The sequence below is a fragment of the Bidens hawaiensis genome, unplaced genomic scaffold (genome assembly GCF_021521415.1).
Source record: "Bidens hawaiensis isolate Kalapana, Puna unplaced genomic scaffold, B.hawaiensis_p1.1 tig00049870_1, whole genome shotgun sequence".
NCBI classification, from domain to species: Eukaryota; Viridiplantae; Streptophyta; class Magnoliopsida; order Asterales; family Asteraceae; genus Bidens; species Bidens hawaiensis.
The window spans coordinates 52,512-62,824 of NW_027506126.1; the positions used below are offsets into that span (position 1 = coordinate 52,512).

At 37.1% G+C, this 10,313-nt stretch overlaps 2 pseudogenes across 2 annotated transcripts; both read right to left on the bottom strand.

The window, feature by feature from the left end:
• Positions 1-2,335: 2,335 nt before the first annotated feature.
• LOC143616793 (phenylalanine--tRNA ligase, chloroplastic/mitochondrial-like) lies at positions 2,336-4,663 on the bottom strand (annotated as a pseudogene). The gene is made up of 5 exons (XR_013150723.1): positions 4,483-4,663; positions 4,031-4,221; positions 2,802-3,028; positions 2,491-2,608; positions 2,336-2,397 (listed from the first exon to the last, which is right to left on the bottom strand). The product of XR_013150723.1 is annotated as a phenylalanine--tRNA ligase, chloroplastic/mitochondrial-like (transcript).
• Positions 4,664-5,084: 421 nt separating this feature from the next.
• On the bottom strand, positions 5,085-10,071 carry LOC143616794 (beta-galactosidase 16-like; annotated as a pseudogene). The gene is made up of 18 exons (XR_013150724.1): positions 9,612-10,071; positions 8,929-9,024; positions 8,707-8,819; positions 8,553-8,619; positions 8,351-8,443; positions 8,127-8,270; positions 7,953-8,047; positions 7,763-7,871; positions 7,484-7,687; positions 7,242-7,406; positions 6,845-7,000; positions 6,678-6,769; positions 6,471-6,580; positions 6,278-6,370; positions 6,095-6,196; positions 5,764-5,909; positions 5,328-5,661; positions 5,085-5,195 (listed from the first exon to the last, which is right to left on the bottom strand). The product of XR_013150724.1 is annotated as a beta-galactosidase 16-like (transcript).
• Between the last annotated feature and the right edge of the window lie 242 nt (positions 10,072-10,313).

The window sequence follows — 10,313 nt, forward strand, 5'->3', positions numbered from 1 at the left end:
CAGAGCATAAGTTCGAGAGAAATAAGCATCCTAAATGCTTAGACTCGAACAGAGAATGGGACTTAAGGAATAAGAGAAAGAAGATGCCAGTCCGAGAATGCCATGTGTCTCCCAAACAAGCCTAGAAAGTGATCATGATCTTGTGTATAGTAAATAATGGGTAAGAAAGCTAACTAAATAGCTAGATATAGAATTTCTTGTTTATGTGTGAAGATGTGAAACGTGTGATCAATCAATTATTATACGTAGAACCCAGCACAAGTGAACTCACAAAAGGAAGTATTTAGGACACAGAGAGTAACGTGAGCAGTTAGTCACAGCTGGCCACTGTTATTACCTGTTAGCCTTACTATCCTTGTACTAAATAGTTCCTAAAGTGATGATGTTTGTGTTTTCCTATAGAATACGAACGGCTGGTACTAAGAAGATTGTTGGGCAAGGAGAAAGTTGGAGACGCCGTGGTAGACCACGTGTTACCCAAGTACCCCCCGAGCAACCGATTATCGAGTCTGATGGAGAAAGAAGTGTGACTGTGCGAGATGAAGGGAATCAGCTCGACTTGGGCTATTCAAGCTGCTATTACCCAAGCAGTAGCTGCTGCAGTGCAGCAACTTCAACAGGAAAAGCCAACTGGGAGCCGTGCAGAAACTGTTGAGAAGACGGGGGAGGGTAGTAAGAAGGACGAAGAGGCTGAGAAAGAGGAATCAAGTGAAGATGAGTCTGTGAAGGTCGGTGATGGTAAGAAAGGCCGAGGCGGGTGCAGCTACAGGTTGTTCAAAGGTTGCGACCCACCAAAGTTTTCTGGTACAGGGGATGCAATCTCTACTCTCCAATGGATAACCGCGATGGACAAGGTTATCCGAATTAGCGAGTGTCGCCCCAACCAAGCAGTGGGCTTTGCTACCCAATCATTTGCTGATGAAGCTATGTTTTGGTGGGAAACTATCAAACAGAGAAAGACTGTTGCTGAAATCAAGGCCATGAGGTGGGAGGATCGAAAGGAAATGGTTATGAAGAATTTCTGTGCAGATTCTGATGTTGAGAGGGCGGAGGTGAAGTTCCTGAATTTGAGAGCGGGGAAAATGACACTCTGAGAGTACGCTACTGAGTTTAACCGTATGTCAAGACTCGTGCCTGAAATGGTGAACACTGAGGCTAAGAGGATCAAGTGCTACTTGAGGGGACTACCACAAAATGTCCGCACCTTTGTCCGGGCTAGTAAACCTGCTACTTTTGATTCCGCTGTTGAACTCGCAGAAATGGTTTACGATGACCTGACTGTGGATGATGTGATGGTGGTGGGAGAGAAGAAAGAGAAGAAAGGGGTTGCTCCTGTTAAGCGATCCGGTAGTCAGTTGTGGAATTCAAAAGAGAAGAAACAGAAAGTGTGGGAAAGGAAGCCGTGCAAGACTTGTGGAAAGATACACGAGGGAGAGTGTAAGTGGGGCGTTAAAGCGAACACTTGCTACAAGTGTGGGAAGACAGGGCACTACTCTCGTGATTGCAATAGCGAACCTGTCTGCTACAAGTGTGGAAAGACTGGCCATATGGCAAGAGAGTGCACCGCAAGTGAAGCTGGGGGAAGTAGCAAGAAAGTGGCTGACCAGAACAGGCCAAAGACGAGAGCCTACATGCTCACCCAGGAACAGGCCAAGAAGATTCCTGATGTTGTGACAGGTACTTTCTTAGTAAATGGTATTTCTGCTTCCGTGTTGTTTGACTCAGGTGCGACTAGGAGTTTCGTAGCTACCTCGTTTTGTAAGACAGCGAAGATGGAATGTTGTCGTGTGTCTGAAACTTTTACGATAGAAACCGCTAGTGAGACCTCGGTTAAAATTATGAGAATGGTTAAGAGTTGTAAGATAGAGTTGGAAGGACACGAATTGCCTGTTACCCTATACGTGATGACCTTAGGAGGATTCGATGTAGTATTGGGGATGGATTGGCTGTCTGAATTTGAGGCTTAGATGGTGTGTAAGAGTAGATTGTAAGACTAAAGTCTTCGGATGGCGGTACAGTAACGGTTTATGGTGATAAAGAAAGTTCAGGGCTTAACGTCATTTCGATGATCAAAGCCAAAGGTTTGTTAAGGCGAGGGCGCAGTGCCAACCTGGCATATGTTGCCAAAGCTACGGCCGAGACGAAAGAAGTGAAAGACATTCCGGTAGTATGTGACTACCCAGAAGTGTTCCCTGAGGACTTTCCGGGATTGCCACCGGAACGAGAAGTAGAATTCCAGATAGAATTGATACTAGGAGCACAGCCCGTCGCGAAAGCACCTTACCGTTTGGCGCCGGCTGAGATGAAGGAATTGATGTCCTGACTGCAAGAACTCCTAGACAAAAGATGGATTTGTAAATGGAAAATAAGTGTCAACCCATCGCATTACAACGGCACCTGAACGCCATAATGAAGTGAAAGTTCACTCGATTAGCTACTATCCATCTCAACTTAGCATATATAATATTAAGTAATGAATCAATTTCTTACCAAAAAGGTGACGTGCCAAACCCTCTAGACAAGCTTTTAGATCATTTGCACCATATGAAGTTCTATCAATGCCAGAACCATTCCAATCATTTGGACTGAACACCCTAACTCCTTCCATCTGCACACTCACATACAAGTATTATAACCCGCATAACTTTGGGGCCCTTCAGACATATGTTATGTAGTTGATAATTGTGGTTTGACTAACCAAAATCAAAATCTAATAATCATAATCATGATCGTTTTTACTCATATTAGTTAACTGTAATATTATAGAATTATAGTTGATTCAGAAAAAGAAAATCAGATACCTGATGGAATACAGGATAATGAGTTGAATCAATGGAGTCTCTTCGATAAACATCACCAGTAACAAGAAAATTGGTATATCCTTTCCTTAGCAACTCAGCCTGATGTGCACTAGTGTGACACCTCAGCACAGTGTCTGCATCAATGTAGTATTGTCTGCATCAATGTAGTATGGATCATTGTAACTCCGGCTCACATGATCAGGAGGTACCAAGACATCATCAAAGTTCTGCATGCACAAAGGATTTAAAATTGTTTATCAAACGATGTAAAAATGTTTATATAAATAATAATAACAAAGCTATATCATAGACATGCATTTCATTAAAAAAGTTTAAATAGATATCACTATTAAAGCATGACATGCCATTTAAATTGTTTTAGATGCAAAAGTATTTTCTTTTCAATCGTCAGACTACCAACTAGAGGTGGCAATTTCTGACAGGACACAAACATAATCAGGTTTTGGGCTGTCATGTTTAACTTGTTTGGTAAATGGACCGTGTTCAGATTGACCTCTTTAGAGCATTCTCGGCAGGTCCTCTATCTCCATCTCTATGATTATACTAAAAATCACAACCTTTTCTCTCTCATTTTCAATTAAATAATAATTTTTTATAACTTTATCGTGACCTTTTTCTCTCTCCTTGACTCACAACCACTTTCAACAAATATTAAAGAATTATAGAGTATCAACAGTGTTTCTCAAAATTTACTCATGAATAGTAACATTTTCTCTCTACTCCACTCACAACCGCTTGCAATCACTCCAAACAATATAGAGAACACACTCACAAAAATATAGAGGACCTGCTGTGAATGCAATTAACCCATGTTTTACAACCCAATCAACTTGTTTGTCACCCAACCCGTTTAGATAGAAGGGTTAAATGGGTTGTGCTTGGGTTACACGATTTTAAGTGTTTGCGTATTAGAGTGGAAGTTTTGACACAAATAAAAATATGGATCGTGTTCGGGTTGAACATTTCAACCCACAACCTATCAACTTGATCATAATCAGTCGAACCGTTTAAAACATGGGTGAAACTGGTCATATTCTGATTACACGATTTTAAGTATTAGGATTGATGTTTTCAATATGGGTTTGGGTTAAACATTTCAACCCAATTGACACCCATACAGTGCCAGCTACAAAAGGCCAATCTATTTAAGTGATCACAGTGCAAAAATGTTATAAGGTATTTCCTATGTTGCAAGTTTAAGGGCATACCTATTTAGTGGTAACAATAGGGGACAAATCATCAAACTTGAGAAACTGATTGTTATAGTTGGAGTCAAAATACTCCTGTTTCACATTCTTGAGTATCCCAAGGGGATGATTATCTCTCCTATGAAGTTGTAATCCAAGTTTAGTAAATATTAGATCCGGGACATTATTTGTCGGTTCATCCTTAACAACATCTGCACCACAAATATACTATATCAAGTCTAAGAATCAAAACACTAGCTAACAGAGTAGTTGATAATAGAAGATGTTCTATTATCAAGAGATGAAAAGGCTCGTGAAATTTCAATTAATTGTCTTCCTATTTGTCCGAAAATGGGAACCCTAATCATAAATCAACAAGTATATATATATATATTAAAAAAATCAACAAAAGAAAAGGGCAATTATGTGGTAAATTAATTACACAATCAAATCAGAAAATGAAGAAGAAATACCTTGTTTAGAAATTTGAACTCCGCCGAGTGAAGAAGCTACCGTCTGTGTGGATTTGTGTCTGCGGATGAAAGGCAAAGAGACTGAAATGAAGGTGGCTTTGGATGCGTAAAGGAAGAGAGAGGGTTTGGGTTTGGATAGAAGAAGGATGTGGTGAGCAAAGGTCAGACTCAGACCAGCCATGGCTCACTGATAGACGTAGAGTTTAGGAGCTTCGGATTATCTTCATTACTCATTTTAACTCATAATTTTAAAGCAACTTTTTTTAAAGAAAATATCCTTTTTATCCTGTAACTAATACCCAACCCCCATTCCAGGGTGATGATAAAATAAAAAGGATAACCCAACTCTATTGGCTTGATTGATTACAAGGGCTATGTGACCGTATACAAGAAAATGTCATGAGTTACATTGGATGATATTTAAGCGCAAATTCATTTTTATGCGTATAATATTTCAACCTCTTGGATACTTTGTTTTTGTATTTGTTATCAATGTGCAATAAAATGAGCATATATCACATTAAATAAATTTCAGTATGTTTGGTTGTAAAACTGTATAGCTTGTTTTGCATTTATAACTTCCTCTTTTATGTCCACATGAGTTAGACAAATAGCGCATCCACTAAAAGCGTCTTAGGCGTGCCCGGACATGGGTCTCCACCAAAATTTTCTATCGAATGAGGAATCGAGCATTGCCTTCTCCCTAAACAAGCCTGAAAGATCAAAATGCATATATACATACAAGTCAGTTATAGTCATTTTGCAAAGTAATATTTTTAACAAGGGGTGTTATAGTATTTTGAAAAGTAAACTAAAAATATGGATTCTGAATCAAAGAAGATCACATTTTCAACAATTTGTTGAGAATTAGATGAATAACAATTGCCAATAGAGTAGCTTTCGCAGTCACCCGAAGGGTTACCATGACTTGCAAATACAATCTTGGTGATGATTCGTTTCCTAGGACATCTAAGATGAACTCGAGGCCATGGTCTCCAATGAAAGGGACCATGTACTGCCCATGAACTTATCCTAGGAGGATGTGAATCTGTCGCACGTCCACAAACTTTGTTGATTGAAACAACATCTAGTGAAATGTTTAACGAGTTTCCATATTCTTCCTCGAAAAAAACCAGTAGGTTTCGTGTTGGTTTAAGGAAAGATCGTGGTACATTGTACCTGTAAGACACGTGCCAAAAATTTTTTTGTGACAAATGCTAGGAAATTGAATGAAAAATATACACAACTTAACACATGTGTGTAGGCAGGTTTCAAACTAACCATGTTTGTGAAGGAGATCCTGAAGGAGTCTTAAAGGAGACCCAATATCTTCCAATACTTTGGCCATTGATCCAAGTTTCTCCTTTGCCCATAGAACCAATGTTTAGAGCAATTGGTTTATCTCCCTCAGGCGCGTCAAATGTTGTCTTCAAGTACAAAAAAACATCAGGATTTGTAGAACACGTAAATAGTATGCACATAATGTCAACCATGCATGTTTGGATAATGATAAAACGTCAATACTATCCTAGTACTCAAACTAAAGATAGAATAATAACTAGCGAATTTGATAAATCAAATAACAATAATAACGATAACAGCTAGCACTCACTTTATACCATGTTAGCGGACAAGAGTTTTCGTATGGGGTACATGAGACATTACTAGACCCTTCATCTGTGTAAATCGATAGCTTCTCCCCAAGTAATCCGACCTTTATCAATATATCAGACATGCTAATTATGTGAGTATTATCAGAAGGTAATACAAAAAGTATTTTGCTGGCATGGCTTACTTGATATCCCCAAGAGTAGCTTGTGAAATTGAGTTCACGAATCAACACCTCGCTTAACCCTGACCGTTTACGCTCCATAAATGCTCCTGAATCCTTCACAAAGTGATCATCAGATCAATAAACCAGCAACGCGGTTTCATTTTCATTTATGCTGTACCTATTAAATTTGACACTAGGCTTGTGTGTAACCTACCGGTAGCCCAACCATTATATTCAAGAAAGAAATATTGTTGATTCCTGTTGACAATGAAATGGTGTCTTCAATTGTACAATTTGTAACTTTACGAGCTCCATGTACAGAACCTAGATGCAAACAAAAAGAGAATATTGTTGGTTTAACATATGATCACAACATTATTAATTCCATATAATAACACATAAACACAAATTCATTTTGTACCCACAAGTGCTCCATTAACAAATGCACGTAAAACATGTCCACGAGAGTTAACTTTAAGTGTGTATTGAGCATCTGACGAGTTTTGTTGGATACTATATGTTCACAAACATCAATATTACATTGATTTACTTCAGGTTAATTGAATGAAAATGAATATCAAACTTTACCTTATTGTGTACCAAAGATAATCTGATTTGTCTTGTATTTGACCTCAATGAGGTCTGGTCGAATTGAGGAACAACTTCACTAAAGATCTCCCATTGTTGAGGTGTGTCGAACCTTACAACCGGTTGCATTGATCGTGTATTAAATTGTGTACTTACCTTTGCATTCATGAAACACTAAACGTTATTATCTCATTGATGAATTCCCTAATAAATTTAATGAAAAGGTAACCAACTAATGATAATTATAAAATGTCAATAACTATTCTAATATTCAAAGATATAATAATGACTAACAAACAAACTTAAAAATATATTTTAAAAATAATTTGATAAATAAAATAATAACACATAATAAACTCTGCTAACATTAAGAAACTTTCGAATTCAAGAAACATACCATAGCGGTATTAAAAACGACATTTTTGCAGTCGGCTAAGATGCTAACCGACTTTGATGGCAGACTATATATTGAATTCCGAAATACAACTTGAACACTATCGTGACCATCATTATTAAAAAGAAAGGCTGCACATTTGCCTGAATTCTCAGTGTATACGTATGCCTGTATGATTAATCTATATGTAAAAGAAATTTTGAAATAAACTTAAAAAAAAAAAAAAAAAAAAATCAAATGCTTACATCTTGATTTGTACCCAAATGTTCAATGGTTAACTCTCCATAGAGTAAGGCATGTAAGCATAGCTTCAATGCTTCATGCATATGCTTAAGATGCCCGTATTTTGGTTGTCTGATTGTGCCATATTCATCAAGAGGAGCTTGATCATAATATCCTGTTATAATAAATGATGCAGACGTTCGTCCAAACTTTGTTCCTCCGTGGTACTGTTACAAAACAAATGGTACAACTTCATGCATGTTTACTTGAACGAACGATATATATTTGTTGCATATTAGTACCATGTAGTAATTTACAAAGCTTCCATTCATCTTTACAATGAATAATGTTGTATAAAAAGCTAGATCTTTAGTTGATCTTAGTCTCGGGCCTTCTCCATATGGTTGTAAGCTTCAATAACCCATGAAGTATTAGTAAATATCAGGTTATGAGTTTCGTTAATAATAGGATAGCCTGAAAGTAAGTATTTACAAAGAAGTCCAGTTTTCAGTCCACATGGAAGGCTTATTTGGGGAGTTCGGTCCTTTCCAAGTCTCATCACATCTCATCCCATTGCATGTGTTGATCTGCATGATGCATATGTGTGTTTAACCTTAAAACTCGAAGTAACCAAGGGAGTGGAATAGAAGTACACGAGACGCGGACCACTGGACCAGGGGCATCATCTTGCTTGCACATCATCCATGGTTCACTCGTGTTTTGGCCAACCGCCATTTGCGCAGTCCAGTTAACGTATTACGGTCCGTCCTTATGAAAAGCTGGCTTGATGATCTGGTACTCGTTTTCTATCTGCCGAGCATTCAAATTTGCAATGCTCAATTAGTAAATGAACAAATGAACACAAATAAGAAGGCAATGAAGTTGCAAACTTGTGATAGAGTAATTGGGCCTCCTTGTGAATAAAGCAGGTTCTCTGCGCTCATCATGCTCACTATTTTAGTTGTGAAATTTTGCATATGTTTCTACACAAACACAAACATATATATAAGTATATAATCTTAATGTGTGCCATTTGAGTTTCAATTTATAGTTGATGTTTGACTTTGACTTGGAGGGTCAGTGTGTGGTTACCTTAAATGCTTGATTGTTGGTTCTAAAGACAATGCCAGGAACATCATGCAACCAAAATGGCAAACCTCTAAAAATGAGAATATATTATAGTAATCGATTCCCGAAGTGAAAGCAAGGTTAATTCATGTGAACAATTCAAGTTATAATTAGTTACCCGTAACTCCATTCGGCCTCGATGAAGGGGCCAATTCGAAGACTTACATAAAGACCTTGTTGTTGGACTTGCTTTATGAAACTTATTATGTCATTTCTTCCAGTATAATCATACTGCAAGTTAAACCAACAAAAACAGCAATATTGTGTAACTAGTTAATGCATACATATATCATATATAGGATCGAGTGCGTGGCAAGTAAGTTTTAGATCGCGAGATCACCTGGCCTGATTGCGACTCGTGAAGGTTCCAAAACACATAGGTTTGTATTACATCCAGACCACCTTGCTTCGCTTTAGCTATCAAAGATGGCCACATCTGCCGAATGATGCTGATTAATTTACGAAGTTTTTTTATACAAACATTTTATTATACATTCATTTATTATTTATAAACAAATCAAGTTTGTCTATTCTAAAACTGAAAAAAAAAAGAAAAAAAACAATACTAACAATAGTTAAGATGTTATGGTTATTTGATGCTCTTCAGACTCTGACACTTCAATTCCTTTTATATATTAAAGAAGAATCATATAAAAACGTGAATTTCAAGTTACTTTAATTTAAGATTCAACATGTTTGCTGATGCATAACATCATGATTGATGAAAAATATAGGAAAGTCCATCAATAAATAAAAACTAAATTTACCAATAATGAATAAATAAGTAAATATCTATTGAATTAATTTATAGTAGTAGTTATATGGGAAGAGTGGAATCCTTTATAAATGAAATTAACTTACTAAACGCGCAAATAACTAGAGTAGTTATTACTATATATAGTGTTAACATGATTATTCTAGTTAATTTGTTTGGTTCTCACATTAATTAAGAGTTGCTTGTATTTGATCATAATTAACATTATATGGTAAAAATATTGAAAGTTAAAAGGAGTAAATACGTACATCCGGTGTGCTTCGAGGATAATGAATTGAACCCGAAAACAAAATCTGGCGATTTCCATCTATGATAAGTGATCTCCCGTCATAGCTCACATTCGCCCCCTCCACCACCACGTTGCCACCACCGCCTCCATCACTGACCACTGCTAATAGTATAATCCACCACACTAACCACGCCATCACTTCTCTCTAGAAAGTGAGAGAGGGAATATTAAGAATGGTGATGTGTGAGATATATAGAAAGAGACTAAACATCATATATGTTGCATTGCACGGCAAACATGGTTTTTATAGGTTGGTTGGTGTTTACCATTGTTTAATTGTGAACATTAATTTATGTAAATATATTAACCTGTGAGACCAACAACAATGCCTAGCTACACGTCACATGCATGATCCTTGTTTTGGAAAGATGATGTTTTGTCTGTATCCAAAAGTATATAAGCATGTAACAAATTTGTGTCGTGTTGGGGTAACTAAATGATTTAACTAGTTTAAGTATAGCGTGAACATTAATTTATGTAAATATATTAGTCTGTGAGACCAACAACGATACCTAGCTACACGTCACATGTACGATCCTTGGTTTGGAAAGATGATGTTTTGTCTGTATCAAAAAGTATATAAACATGCAACAAATTTGTTTCGTGTTGGGGTAACTAAACTAAATGATTTAGTATAGCGTTACGTGTGTTGTTATATCCT